The sequence below is a fragment of the Lonchura striata genome, chromosome 3, assembly GCF_046129695.1.
Source record: "Lonchura striata isolate bLonStr1 chromosome 3, bLonStr1.mat, whole genome shotgun sequence".
Taxonomy (NCBI): domain Eukaryota; kingdom Metazoa; phylum Chordata; class Aves; order Passeriformes; family Estrildidae; genus Lonchura; species Lonchura striata.
The window spans coordinates 28,138,496-28,154,238 of NC_134605.1; the positions used below are offsets into that span (position 1 = coordinate 28,138,496).

General features: G+C 49.6%; 1 protein-coding gene across 11 annotated transcripts in view; it reads right to left on the reverse strand.

Moving 5' to 3' along the window:
• LOC110477512 (uncharacterized) overlaps positions 1-15,743 on the reverse strand; it is a 71,735-nt gene that overhangs the window by 42,781 nt on the left and 13,211 nt on the right. The gene's annotated exons all lie outside the window — the stretch shown is intronic.

Sequence of the window (15,743 nt, forward strand, 5' to 3'; positions counted from 1 at the left end):
CAGAGGTGCCAGAGGTGAGGCACAGGCAGGGAGGTGGCTGCCCTCCCTCCCCTCAGCCTAGAGCCTCTCCTCTGACCACAGAGGAGCAGAGAGCAGGCGGCTGCTCTCCTAGGCACACTTCAGGCCAGTGAGGAGTACAGCCATGTGCTCAACAGGCTCTGGAAATAAGTGGAAGTCAAATAAGTTTGCCACTCTTTGTTCCCCTTTCAATATCTAGCTTTGATCAAAATCCTTGGATACTCAAGTGGTTGTTGACTTAATGTAGTAATGAGATATAGCCTTAAGTGAGGCCATTTCTGTGCCCATTCAGGCTCTCTGAGAGCAAGGGATGCAGGAGGAAAAGCCTCTCCTGGTCTCTGGAATCTGCTGCAGAGCCCAAAGCAGAGGCCTGGCTCTGGCTCCCAGGAGAGGTAGCAGGAAGGCCTGGTGGCCACCGCTACAAGAGGCACACTTTAACAGCGTTTTTGTGCAACAGAGCCTCACTGGCATGGGGCTGGGTGACACCAAGAAATCCAGTGAAAACATCTCCAAAAGCTGCAGCAGGTGGCCAACTCCAGTGAGGCCTGGACACCAGACATTATTGTCACCACTGCCTCCTCCTGGAGACCACTGGGGAAGAGGGTGGCACCATCCTAAGGAAATGGACTGGATGATCTTAAAGGCCCTTTCCAACCTAAAGGGTTCTGCGATTCCCTGGGCCAGGCTGTTGACCTGAGCAAGGCAGGAGTAGGGAAGAGCCCAGGAGCCCTGAGAAAAGTAAAAATTCTCCAGGTGACAAGGAGCAGCTCAGCCAATTAGGATTTTAATTCCCCTCATTATGCACAGCCAGTCAATAAATTCTGCACCAAGCAGCTGCTCTAATTCTTAAGCCCATTAAGCCCTACATCTGATAGGCAGGCGGGAGGGGCTGCCAAGGGGCACAGACGGTGCTTCTCGAGATATGAAACATTTCCTCTTGTACATCTGGGTCACCCCACCCAGCCCCACTCCGAATGGGTATTTTATGGAGGCAGTGAGTAAGAATTTATATAAATATCCTGCCAGAGACACACACACCACATATGGAGAGAATAAAGAGGTGGATGAGATGCGGTGAGCGAGTGCTGGTGCTGCAACAGAGCAGGAGAGCAGAGCTGGAGGGAAGAGTCTGCGATGGAGCAACAGGATTTGGGTGTCTGAAATGGATGGAGATGGTCCCAAAGAGCTGGGCAAGCAGCCAAGAAAAGCAGGATCAGAGATGCAAGGAGGAAGAAAACTCCTGGAGCAGTACAGCAAGCCCAGAGAGAGCTGGCTCCCACTGAGGTGGGAGGAGGCCAGGAGCCACAACAACAATCCCAGGGGAAGATGGCTGGATCAGAGGTATTCCCCCCACTGCAGAGATGAAAGGCAGGAGAGAAAAGGGAATACACTGGGAGTGGAAAAGCCTTTGGCAGCCAAGACAATTTTGCTTGTTAAATGGCAGCAAGCTAACACATTAATTACAAGTTAACACATTAATTACAAAGTTACTGGATGGTCAGGAAAAACACTGGCAGCGGAGCAATTCGCATTCCTCTGGAGACGGAACAGTGCCTACTCTAGGAATGCTGCCTCTGCCCACCCACATCCAGGATTTGAGCACTCCAAGGCTCAGAGCCAGGCAGAACATGAACAGGGATTAAAAACCATCCCTTCAGTTCAGTTGAGATCTCGCTCATCTCAGATTAGAGTGAAAGATTAATTGCAGGACATGTGCATCTAGCCAAAATTTATTCTCTTTTCATCCCTTAGACACAAATTTGAAAATTAGCTGCCCACTGCACAGCAGGAAAACACCAGGCCTACAAGGAGCTGCTCTCCCTGTAAGTTCCACAGTGCCCTGGATGAGAGAGCAGCAGTGAACCCTTAAGCCTTGATCAAGGCAAGGGGCATAAATGAAAGTTTGCTCGATTCTGTGAATGCACCAGATGCAATGAGCCTCCTCCTCTAATCCTATCCAGCCCAAAACGTAATTTCCTCACTTGGAAGGCTGGCTGGAGCCATTCATGTCTCAGCCCCAGCCAAAGTCCAGTCTCTCTCCAAAGGCTGTTCCTGGCCTGGAAGCCAAACACGGGTTTGTTGTTGGGAATCAAATGCAGCTATTGGCATGTGCTGGCAGTCATGGCTCCCACAGGGCAGGGACACAGTGCTGCCTGGAATCTCAGTGCCAGGCTGTGGGCTGGGGGGCTAGACAGTCGCAACAAAGCCCCTAAGACTTCCCCCTGCTGCATCCCAGGTCTAGCACAGCCCCCTCCACTCCCCAAACCTGCCAACAGCCAAGGGGAGATACAGCAAAGCTCTAGACAGCTGTTGGACCACCACTATCAGCAGTGCCCTCCACTGATTTCAAATGGAAGAATATTTCACTTTTCCCTGAACCTCCCAGCAGGTGGAAGGTTGCTGTACTTTGGTTTGGATTCAAAATCTTCTTCCCAGAAGGATCGTATGGGTTCAAAAGCTCCAGTATTAGGAAGAAATGGTGAGGGAGTGGCAGAATTTTCCCAGAGAAGCTCCATGTGTTTATTGCAACTCCTGCAAACAGCACTAATAAGTTTGCTAATAATGGCACAGATCAGTGGCTGCTGCTCGTAAATTAATTAGGAATGGCATCACTGTGCTCTGATTAGTTGCCATCCTTCCACCTTGTAATTTTGTCACCAGCTCACATTTCAAATGCCACTAGAAGCCCACTCAAGCAAGCTCATCCAGAAGGGGGGACCTGCAGTGCTGGGCACATGCTCAGAACTGAGAGAAAATGCCTTGAAAACCTTCAGAGCTTGTCAAGGCCAGTTTATTTGAGGTAATTAATCTGTCGTTTTAAGAGCATTATGTATTTCCTGCACAAACCAGCTGACAACACGATGCTGCTGCAGAAGTGTTTCAGTGTAGCAGGCCCCAAGAACGTGAGGCTCAGGGATCAGCCTTTCCTCTCCCAAAGCACAGCTTCAGCTGGAAATTCACGATTACGTGGATTGGCTTCTCTCCCTTGCCTGCTGGGGTTTCAACTCAAGGTGCTCTGTTTCCTCACAATCATGAGCACCAGGAATTAAGTGAAAGTTTTAATTCCAAAGACCACTGAACACTACAAAGGCAAAGAATGCACCTCAAAGGCCTGTGGCTGCATTGACAGGAGTCAATACTCCAGATCTAGAGCTGCAGCCCTCACCACTTCAGCTGTGGCAGCAACACAGATGGGAACACAGAAATCTTTCTGTCACTTCTGATTTCACGAGTTAATAATTTTGCAGGAAATGGGGTTCCTGTGGTTCATTAGCATTAATTATTCTGCAATGCCCCACCCCTGAGGAGAGACTGAAGATACTGTGACACACCCAGTGATGCCTGGCTACATGCTGCCTACCTGCCTATCCACTGTCTGCCTGCAGCAGAGAGAATTTTAATTGACTGGAACCAAACCAGCCTTCTGACGTTCTTGGGGAACAGGCAGCAAACCCTGCTAGGACTGTTCACATGCTCACATGGTGCAATCCCCGGGTGCCGCTACATCAAATGGAGATCAAAAGCAACAATAATCTGTAATCAAGGATATCTGCACAATAGTTTTCCTGAAGGATGTTTGTGCAGGTGAGCGAGGAGTAAAGCATTGTTTCATCAAATGGTAATTTCCTTGTATCTCAGAGAATGAATACCATTCGCTTGCCAGGGTATAATTCAATTAAAGGGGAGAACCCAACGCCAGGGAATGAAATCTATCGGTTTGACTGCAATGCTGCAAATCACACTAAGCAAGAAAATGGCATTTGGTCCTGACATCATGATTTATTTCCTACTCAGTATCTTATAATTCTTACAAGATAAGCCAAGATGAGAAATTATCATGTGTGTGTGGGGGTCGTGCCTGATCCTCTTTATTTTCCCTTCCCAACTGCATGGCTGTGTTTCAGCCTTATCTTTGAAGAGGCCAGTAACATAAATGAAAATATTTTACAGAGACCAAGAAACCCTTGCTCTGCACCTATGGCTGACTCAGGCATCTCCAACATCCAGCCACATCCAGCATGGGACCAAGAGCCCCACTACTTCTCTTCACCCACTGCTTCTCTTCCCCCACGCCAGTCCCTGAAGCCCACACCCCCTCTTCCTCAGAAGGATAGAGAGTAAGGAATGCTCTGCTCCATGGAGAACTCTCTCCTCTCTCCCGCCACAGGGAGAGTCCCCAGTGGCTTGGGAATGACAGGGGAAGATGGTCAGCTGTCCTGCCTGGATGAGGCCCCAGCATGGAGCCCTGCCAAGGGGATGCTCTCTGCCAGCCTAGGGACACTGCCCGTGCCCCAGCTGTGCCCAGCCCACCTTGCCTGCCCACATTCTTCCCTCCCTTGGCAGCTGCCTGTAAGGGCACCTCGGCTCATCTCCTTGACTACCAGCAGGAATGCCTGGGCAGGGGGACGTGCTGTGGTGCTGCTGCCCTCCTCAGTGAGTGTGTCAGGAACCCTCGTCCATGGACAATCTGTCAATTCATTGTCCACCCAACACAGCTCAGCTCTTGGGCTGCCCATGTCACAGCTGCCCTTTGCATGGCACCGGGGGGAAGCTGTGGGCAGCATTACCAGACACACTTGGCTTCCTTCAGAGAGACTTTTTAGCTAATTGACCCTCCTCCTCCTTATTTGCTTTCAGGGTATTAAAATCCTCCCCCTCTTACCATCAGGGGAGCATCTTTTCCTCTCCTTGCCCACACTCCAGATTCCTGAGTGCAGGTAAACAGACATTCATTCCAGCCTGTCAACAGGCAAGGAAAGCTAATTAAAGTATTTGTAGCACTGCTGGATGGTATTGCAGTCCTCTGCAACTGGATCAGAAAGCTGTCTGGACACAAAATAAGCGGTATTTGAATTTATTGTATTTTTATTGTATGCAGTTTACCCCTTTACCACCACTCCCCATAACATCTCTATCATAAAAATGTCCCCACTCCATGAAGTCTCTTCTCACAGACCTTCCTGAAGAGCTGTGTGTCCACACAAATCTGACCTCCCAGTGAAGGCTGTTTTCTCCCAAGTGCCCTAAAAACTTTGCTAACAATGCTTCCAGTTGAGCTGGGGGTGAACAGGCAGGCTGGGGATGCTGTAGCAGAGGACAAGCCACCCCAACACGAGTCAGAGGAATGGATGGGTGACAGTCTTTGTGCTTTGCACTTCACCGTTTACCTGCCCATGCTTTTCCCTCTGGGAGATGTGGCTGCACCGCGTCACTCCAAGTTCTACTCCTGAACTAAAAGTTAATCTGAGTTTGAGAACAACAGCAGTGCTGCTTGTCCTTGCACGCCAAGGACTATGACTGTTGAAAGGGTTCTTCACTATAGGATTGTAACATCTCCTCCTCTCCTTCCTGCCTCCCTCCCATCACTCCCGCAGCCCCGGGATACTTGATCAGGCCAGTGGGATGCTCTGGGCGAGTCCTGTTGGGAAGCCCACAGCCCCTTCAGCTCCCTAACAAGATCATCACCTCCTGCCAGAGAAGAAACTCCTACCAAAAATAATTCTGACATCCAAACCCTGTTACGAACCACTCTTTGACACAAACGGCCCCAGCAGCCCCAGCAGATCCAAGTGCTCTGTGGGTCAGACGTGTTGTGCCTCTAAACACCTTTCTGGAACTCAGGTTTCCCTTTCCACAGAATTTGTTGTGTTTATCTGCCGACAGAACAAGGCAAAATCCACAAACAGCCATTTTTAAGACACTCTGGGCATTTCAGGAGCCGGGGCACCGATGTCACACACATTAACAGCTGGTGACAACCCAGCACTGTCACATTAGTCAGTGCGGCAGCAGACAAGCATTATTTGCCTATCAGCCTTGAAAGCTATCGCCACGACCTGGGAAAGAGACGGGAGACACAGAACACAAGGCTTGGATGGAGTCACACAGAGCATCGTTATCGAAGTGAAAAACAGCTTGTTTTTAAAGCTGTTGGTGGCAGAATTCTAGGTTATCCAGGTTATCTCCTGGTCCGCACAAGGAAATCTTGGTGCAGCCATTATCTGAGAACAAACTGGTTCTGTAGTTTGCAAAATTAATAATATTTAGCCCACTAGTTTCCGTAGTAACCAGCCTGCCAACCCTCCCTGCCTGCCCGTGGCAAGGTCTCTGAAGCATTTCACATAGTACTTATCCATTTTCTTGCTCTCACCTCGCTCTCACCTTTACTTTCAGTGCAGAACGCAACACAATCCACCGCCACTAAAGACTAGGCTGCTAGTCAGATTAAAATTATCCCTGTTTGCCCTGACCTCTTTTCTCTGCAGGTGAGAGTGTCCCCATTCAGCAGCTAAATGAAGCAGAAATGATGGAGTGTTTGTTTTCCCTGACTTTTCCTCAGCTTGCCAGTAAATTTACAGCCACGAATATGAAGTGTTAATTTAATGTTCCCACTGAGCATCTCATTGTCAACAAAGGCTTCAAACCCTATGAGAGGAAAAGGTTAGCTCATGCAGAAAATGACCCTTATGGCTTGATTGCCTTCTGGTCCAGACTCGCTGCGAGCAGAAAGCGGAGGGCTTTGACTCGCAGCTTAATGCATTTGATGGCGATAAATGGTAGCTCTCTGCCACGGTGCAGGGACAGAATCACCTGTAATGCTCACTTATTTGTCCGCACAGACAATCTCCACAGACCCAAAGGAAAGTGGCCTCGTTGTGCCTCTGTTCCCCCCCTCAAACTAATTTGACAGAACCAAAAAGTTAAACCCTTCATTATCCCCCAACTTCGGCGGAAGGGGCTTGCTGGCTGCAGATTACAACAGGACAAATTAGTGGTGGCGTGAAGCATGAAATTGCTTTCTTCACTTGGTGCTTCAAAACTTTAAGGCCTTGGCTCTGGTGATGTGCAAAAAAAAAGTTATTCTGAGAGAGAGGAGGGAGGGAGGGAGGGCGGAAGGGAGGACTGTCAAAAGCCTCCATGGGCTTTTTGTGGCAGAATTATACATACAGAAGGCTTCACTACCAGCACATTTAGTTACTTTGCCTGGAAAAAGGAGCCTAATACTCACTGTAAGTAACATTTACAGAACTAACTTGCAGATCAGTTGGAGCATGAGCAAGAGCCACCATATGCTTTGTGCTACACTAACCCTGCTTGGGATCTTTAGGAGAAAAAAGAAATCCTGATGGTGGTGTGGAACAGAATAAAACAATTCAAAAGAGATTCAAATACCAGATTTTATTTTTCTTACAGCTAAAACTAAACCTGGAAGCAAGACAGAGATTATGACACATGCTAATGCACACAAGGTGGGACTATTAATTGGGAAATCAAGCAAAACCCTCTATTAGCAACCAAAATGTTAAAAAAAAAAAAAAAAAAGTCTCAATCCCAGCCAGAAGCTATTGACTTAACATCTACAAAAATGCCTTTCCACAAGCTTTTCTGAAAGCCCAGTACCAGACAGGATTAATTTGGGTGAAACCCTTTTTTGCACTGCTGGCATTTGGACTTCCAAAGCCTAGCTGGAGTCAGAGGAATAGATAGAAGAAAATGTCACTAACTGGCCCAGCAGTTTGCAGCTCATCTCTCACTGTTTCCCAAGACAGGCAGGGATTTCAGAGATCACAGCTGAAGCACTGGCATTTCATCAAGGACCTAAATTACACAAATGAGTCTCTAACTCATCCAACTAGCTGTGCACCTCTGGGAAGTAGCCCCTCACACCCCACATGAACACCACTGAAATCACAGCCCCAGGAAAGCCAAGGAACAGGGGAAGCTGATTAGGCTCATAGGGACAAAGAAGCATTCACAAAGTAACAGTTGGAATTGAATTCCACAAGTGCCATTTTAACTGCATTTCCTTCAGCAAGAAGCAGGCGCAGGTCTCAGTGTGTCAGGACGTTCCTGCAAGGAGCAGGAGTGTTTGCAGAGAGGCAGCTGCTCCCAGGCCAGAATGTTTTATTCAGTGTGTGCCGAGCCAGGTGCAGCCACGCCAGGATGCAGCTCTGCGGGCTGCTCCCAGCCACGCTGCCTTTGGGAGCCATTTGCTGGTCACATTGTCAGTTAACAGGAGTCATTTTGAAAGCAGCAATTCAGTCTCTACAGTCACTTCCTAACAGCATTTTCAGCCTGCAATTTGGATGATAGGAAAATTACAACCCTGCTGCACTATATTATGTGATTTAAATGTTATTGCAATTAAGCCGATGAGGAGAAACCCCAGAAAACAAAGATGTGTCGTTGCTGCTTTCTCCTTGTTCTCTCCACAGAAGCCGAGCAGTTACGGAGGGCAGTACAGGGAAAGAAGCATTTCCATGAGCTGGAGGGGCTGCAGGAGCATGGGAGCAGCACAAAGCCCCAGGGACATGCTGGGATTTCAGCCAGCTCCCTAAGAAGTGATTTCCCTATGACACACAGAAGGGAGAACTGCTCTGAGGAACAAGGTACAGCCAAAAGCAGCCAAGGTATCCAGGCATCCTTCTGGTGATGGAATAGGACATGTTAGGGCACTCTGGAAGGGATTTCCCACCAACTATGCCAGATATCCTCATTCCTCATCTCCTCAGCACCCACCCATAGTTTCCTTCTCTCAGCCCAAGCTCCAAATGCCTCTGGAGCATTTTGAAGTATCTGGAAGACATCAGCCCAGGTAGTACAGCATCACCTCCCTGTGCAGATCAAGAAAATGGCATTATAGGATACATGTGCTATGGGTGAGCCAGCCCCAGTCCCAGTGTCACCTACAAGCAGTGCTGCTGCTCAGGGACAAAGCCTGTCCCAGACACTTGGTCAGATCTGCAAACACCCGGCACCTTCTCCTCAAAGCCTCAGCTGGGTGCTGAGGAAATGTTTACTGACAGGAGCACCAGCTATAGTAAATGACTTTGATTTCACTGTTTCTGAAGAGGAAAAAAAATAAAGCAAAAAAGGCGTCCTAGCACTCATCATTTACTCCAAGGTGCTGTAACCAGGTAGAAACTTGTCTTTTATATGCTGAACTGTGTCCATGAAAACACATTATCTTTAAGTGGGCACTGGAGGAACCACACTCAACATTGACTTCTTCATGCCATCACTAACACTGGATACCTCCATCATTTGAAGGTTTAAGTGGAGATTAGTAGAGACCTCACCTGCATCTCTTTCCGGCTGTTCAGCATGTTTTGGGAATGCTCTGCAGCAGCAGAGCTCCTGAAAGGCAAAGCCCCGAGGAAGCCCTGCAATCCGCAGAACAAGGTCTCTGTCACAAAATCAGAGCCCAGAGCGGCACGTGCCAGATCCTGCTGCTCAGGTGTCTCCCAAAGGGTGCCCAGCTCTTCCCCACTTGGCTGCAGATTCCCAGCCCGACTAGCACCTCAGCAGAAATCCTGTTTCCTCGGCACTGGACGAGCTCAAATGCTTTAAGAAATATCCCAAGCAAATTTGCCATACAAGAGACCTGAGAAGTAAGACAGTTATTTCTCCCTTTTTGTTCTTTATTTCTTCCTTTTTGTACTTTTTTTTGGGCTCCCAGGCCTGGACACTGGAGGATTCCAGAAACTGATAACGGCATGTGGCTTTTTTGAACATCCCTTTGAACATCAGAAAGCTCTGGAAAGCACTGGTTCACATTGTTTTGAGTGGAAGGTCTCCAATCCTCCAGGAGACAGATTAAGTCCCTTGCTAGTAGAGAAGCCTGGGTGCTTCCCAACCTCTGCCCGGAGCAGGGCATGCGGCTCAGGCCCTGCTGGCTGGATGCTCCCCAGCCCTGTGGAAACCCCCCCGTCCTGCCCCGTGCCCCGGCAGTGAGGGGACTGGCAGCCACATGTCCCTAATGGCCAGCTGCGATGTGCTGCCACGTCCGGCTGATTAGCCGCGGGTGATCTGAAATGTCAAACCGTTATCTGCGACAGCCACCGGCACCGGCGCACAACACCCGCCTAATCATGGCCTCACTGGCGGTAAGTGGGAAAGGTGATGCTTAAAACACAGAGAGGAAATCAGCCTGAATTACTGAAACAAACCAGCAAACCCCTTTGTTCCTGTCAGCCTTTCCTAGGCTGGTGGAGGGCTCGTGTCCTCGCAAAGCAATTTGCAGTATTCTAATTAAGATTAAGGACATTAAAAGTCTCCTGTCCCACCTGTACACCCAGGTACCTGCACACCTGCCCTGCTAGGGGTCCGTAACCTCTGCTCTGTGAATGCTCCCATCCCCATCCAGGTGGGAGCGTCTGGGAGGAAAATCCTGCCGAAGGCAAGGGGGACAGAGCTCCTCACAGCACCTGCAGTCCATGTTCACTGAAATAAACACCCCCTAGTGCAGGGCAGGACAGGGGCAATCAGCTCCTCCTGACATCATTTGCTTCCAGAACAGAGCTCCTGTCCACATGTACTCTCACTCCAGCACTCTGGAATAGGTAGTCTGAAAACACTCCTGGTCAAAACCAGACCCAAATGATGCTGCATTCAGCTACCGTCATGATACTTCTTATGATTTCTTGGGAAAACATTAATTTGAAACATTTTTATTCTCCATGCCAGTGCCACAGCAGGGAATAATCACCCCATTTCAAGCTCAGAGCAAGGCTCAGATATAGGGAAAAATTAAACAAGGATAAGAGCAAGAAACCGTTAAATGTCAAAAATATTTTACTGTCGGTTCAACAACAAAGTCTGGAGGAGATAAATCTGTGTGTGTACTAATGTTATATAAAAAAGTAATTATTCAGCCCTGGGAACAGAGCTATTGATTTCAGTAACAAAGGGCACTATATACACTACAGTGGGTTTTCTCTTTTTAGCCTGGGAAAATTGATTTTCCTAAACTTTCCCTTGAACCTGCAGTAGGGTTTAATCTGAATCTAAAGGAGCCTTTAACAACTCCCATAAATTAAAATTATATCTCTTCATTTGGCACATTTTGGGTTCCTGCTGTTCCAGCAGAATCACGAGAAACGCTAAAGAGGGGAGAGGAAATGATAATGGCATTTTGTGACAGCTTCCCTGCACATGTTTGTTTCCATACATTAGAAATAACATGCAAACATTGAAAGTAAGTGAAGCAAAACATAAGACAGCTTAATACTACTGTGAGACTTAAAGGCTGAAATTCAGCAGAGGAAGAGAAAGATGAAGGCTGTAGCAGTACCGGAGATAAGAGGCTCCTCAAGCCGACCTGGGAGCCAAGAGCAGGTGTGGCACAGCTGGGAGGCACTGCTGAGCCTGCTCTGCTGTCACACTGGGCACAGATGCCCCCACAGGTGCCTGACCCGTTTTGGTTTCCCACCTCACCAAAGGCAGGTGGCACGTGGAGGAGGATCACCCATGGAGGGGCTCAGGCGTTCAGGCTGTATGCCCGGATGGCCCGAGGCTGGCAGGGGACAGCAACCTTTGGATTCACCCATAGGTAAAGGGAGGTGGTGCCCAGCCTGGAAACACCCAGACACCTGTTTTACATTGTAGGGTGCCTGAGGACCCAGGCAGGCGTGAGCCTTCACACATCCAGCTCCATGACAATGGATGAAGGTGTGAGCCCCTCACACACCCCATTTCTGTGACCATGGGTGAAGGTGTGAGCCCCTCCAAACCACATTTCTGTGACCGTGGGTGCAGGTGTGAGCCCCTCACACACCCCATTTCTGTGACCATGGGTGAAGATGTGAGCACCCCACACACCCTCTCTCTGTCACTGGGTGCCATGGAGATGTGACCCCTCACACAGCCCATCTCTGTGTCACTGGGCCCCGTGTAGGTGTCACCCTGCCAGGGCTCAGCCAGCCCCTGGCCACTCACTTGTGGTGTGCCCACGGGCTGTTTACAGCTCCTGCACACCGCCTCCTTTGTGGCCCCACTGAAAACCCGCAGTGTGCACCACACCACTGTACATTTACTCTCTTGTTTTCCCCTCAGTAAGGCAGTAAATGACCTTTTATTCAAACAACAATTCCTAAAACAAAACCAAAAGCCAGCCCCTGGTCAGATGTGTGCACAGCGAGGCAGGGTTTGTTATTTAAGCAGCAGCCAGACTGTGTGCTATGCAAACAAACTCCATGCTCTGTTCTCCCAACCTCCTGCTGACTTTGCAACTAATTTTGTTAGTGAGGAGAACACACTGCGCCTGACATCAATGCAGCAAAGAGCCCAGAGACGTTTGTTCATAACTTTGTAACAAACATTGATCAATCGATTTTTGCTCGCATGGGGAGGGAAAAGCCCACAAACAAAACAAAACACATATGGGGAGATTTTTCTTTAATGGCACAAAGGGCAATTAGGAACCTAACTTTCCAGTGAAATGAGATTCCTTACAGTCCGCTGTGCTTTTAAGTCTTCCCTGTATGCTCAGTCTACTGCCAAGCAAAATCTACTGCCAAGCCTACAAAGGAGGAAAAAAATCAGCTGCAACCAAGAGATAGTTGGTGGGCCTGGTGCAGCATTTCTGAACGCAACAGAACAAAGACAGGTGAAGGCTCCTGACAAAGTGAAGGACACCCTATCCCATGTATACATTCTTTTGTACCATGTATCAGATCAATGCAGAACTAGCAAAACAGAGAAAACACTAATTAGCTATCAAAAATAACTAAGTGCTGTGTAAACAGTGCAACATGAACATATTTACTGAAGACCATTCCTCCAGCTGTGTACCACAGCAGCACAGACGGACCCTGGAGCTCCTCACCTGGCCAGGCAGGATAGGTGGCATGAGGATTTGTGGTGGCACAGCTGAGCCAGCCTGCATGCCCTGTGGTGCAAATGTGCCCTGCGGTGTCTGGAACAAGCTGCTCCCCAAGCAGCCTCCCAGCCAGTGGCACTGTGGTTCTGCTCAAAGACAGCTCTTGGGCACATTTGATCATAGATCTAGGTAAAACTTCATCTGAGCATGTTTCAGCTAAGCTCCAGCCCTCAGCCTGGACATTTCATCTCCATGTGTAGCACTGCTGCCTGGCCCTAGGCAGGTGCCCAGGATTCTGCCTGCCCTTTTCCCAATGTGTTCCTCAGCACTGTGGGGTCACCAGCCTCCCACCCCTCTCTTGCACAGTGTGACTGTCCAACGGCCCTGTTGTGACTGTCCACAAACCCACCTGGAACAGGAACTCCCACAGGAGGAAGGCTGAGCCTGGAAAACCAAACAGCTCGGACACTTCAGGACCCAGGGAAAACACGCCCTTCATGCAAGAGGCCAGGGCTGCCAGACACAGCTCCAGGGAAAACAGCATTTTGAACAGCAGCCAGTGGAGAAGAAAGATGAAGCACAACTTCCAAAGTTTACTCTTGCAGCCTAACTAACAGCTCACAACAATACTTCCTTGGCAAGCAGCTGTGACCTTACTTTTCCTTTGGAAACAGCTCTGAGGTTTCACTGATACAGACAATCGCCTGCTCATTAGCAGGTCCCTGAGCAGGTAAATGCCACGGGGTGATTCCAGCACTGCCAGGCTGCTCCATGTGCTCAGTGCATGGTTCGAGGAAGGCGACTGCCCAGCCTCTGTCCCTCCAACATTGCGACATTTAGCCGGTTCCTGGGAGCTACTGAGCCACAGAGCACCTGGCTGTCAATCTCCCGCTCTGCATCTCTGGGGGCTGTAAGAGCCCCTCACAGCAGCATCCCCTCCCAGTCCTGCCCCTCTGCCCGTGTGGTTCCATGCAAACCACTGAGACCCTCTGCTCCAACTCCAGCCCTGCAGCCACTCTGCCTCGAACTGCCTGAGAGCAGGTGGTGGCACTGGGCAGGGAGAGCAGGGTTTTAAAGTTGGCCCTGATAAAATGAGCTCTCCTAATATTTTTGAGCACTTCTACACTTATAAATACTTCAAATTTTTATAAAACAGCATAGCCTAAAAGATTTCTGGTGGTGGCTGACAAGAGAAAACAGGAATGTTTTCTATAGATTGACCAGATGAGTACTTGCCTCCTGCCGTGCTTGCAGGCTCAGGTGCTCAGCCCCAGTGAAGCAGCCTTTCCGCAGGGCTGGCAGAGGCTGTTGTGGATCGTGCAGGCTGGGGAGCCAACCAGTGGAGCACAGAGCACCACCATTCGTCCCAGCCGGGGGCTTGAGAGCCCTCTCCCCTGCATGCCCTGCTCTGGGCTGCAACCGTGGACAGAGGCAGCACAGTCCGGCCGGCATCTGGCCCACGCCCAGCCGGCACTGCGGCTGCACAAGCTGCCTTCTGCCCTGCTGCTATTTACTCACAACTACAGATGTTGACATAACAAAGAGCTACAGACAGACGGACAGAACAGCAGCAGTGTTGCGGCGCAGACACTGCGGGCTCTGTTCTTCAGGGAAGCGTCTCTGACTTCCCCACCGAGCCCTGCGATTCCTTTGGAAACCATCTGGGCTGGTGAAGCTTGCTTTCCTCTTGTGGGATAAAACTAGTGCGAGAGAACATCAGCTTTGCTGTTTGTCCTGTGCTGAACGGAACCCTTATCAACCCACAGAAAAAGCAATTGTTTCAAATCAAGGGGCTGAAAGCTTGGGAATGCACAGGCAGTGTGCAGCTTCTGCTTATCCTTCTGAGGGACCACACAGGGTAAATCCTGGCTTTGCACTCTTTAGAGAGCCAAAATTAAAGGGATGACCTGTTCCACAGAATAAAAAACCCTCACACCTAAATACTTTTTGGGACACACCACCTTTCATTTCAAAGCCTCATATCTACACACAAAAATGTTCAAACAGCAAAATGAAAACATTCTGAAAAACACAAGAGAGTGGCCAGTGGGGCAGAACCACCTGCAGAAGGAGGCCAGAGCTGGATGTGGGAGATGTGCCAGTAAGGCTGTGCAGCACTGCCCAGAACTCTGCACAGACTGTACTCAGTGCTGCTCTGAGGTGTTCAGTCCTGCTCTCCTCCTGGCCAAGATGTGCTGGGATGTCCTGAGAGCCCTGCCAGCCTCGTGCTGCCAGTGACAGTGATGAAGGCACTGACGCCCACTCCGAGTCCGTCTGGGAAAACCACAGCCTCACACCAAGCCCCACAGGTCCAGGGCACTGCTGCAATCACACGCCGTGTCCCCTTAGACACCGTGTTCCCACAGGCAGACCGTGACCACTCGGATGCCTCAAGCACTGTGCAAGCTGGAGAAGGAATTCAAGTTTTTAAACAGTTCCTTTTTTAAGCTTCTGGTGTGAAACAAAGTTCAGATCCTTCACAACTGGTAGGAAAAGATATTATTGCCTGGAACCATGCCCAGAAAAACTCAAAGCTGAGCCTCCTCCTGCCTGTGCTGGCTGCCAGCTCCCAGTGCTCCACCATGATGCCATCTGGTGCCTACAGGCAGAACGGCCAGGACTTCTCCTGGGCAGAGTCTGGGAAAATATTCAGGGGAGAATCAACACTCCCCAGGCAGTAACTCACAGCATTTGGTCTGCTGGAAGATTTACATTGTCCTTGCACTGCACCAGCGTGTCTGAATGCCTCAGGCTGGGCTGCAAGGAGATCACAGGTAACAGTCACACCCAATTTTGAGGCTGTTGCCTCTCCTGGATGAGGATTTGCAGTGTTGCACTGCAGATATCCCTGCTGCTGGAGAGCTGCCCTGGCACAGCATGCAGCCCCAGAGCAGCTGCCCATCCCACAGCCACACACCAGTGGTCCTGAAGGGGCTGTAAAAAGCCCTTCTGAAGAGCAAATAAATGAGTTGACTTCATAAAGAAAAGCAGGGAGCAAAGTATCCTCCTTCCCTCAGAGAAATGAGACTGATTATGAGGTAGGTGGGCTTTGGAGGACCTCACAGCAGCAGCTTTGTGTAGGATGTTACTCAGGCTGTGGCTGGTGGCCAGCAGACCCTGTGCC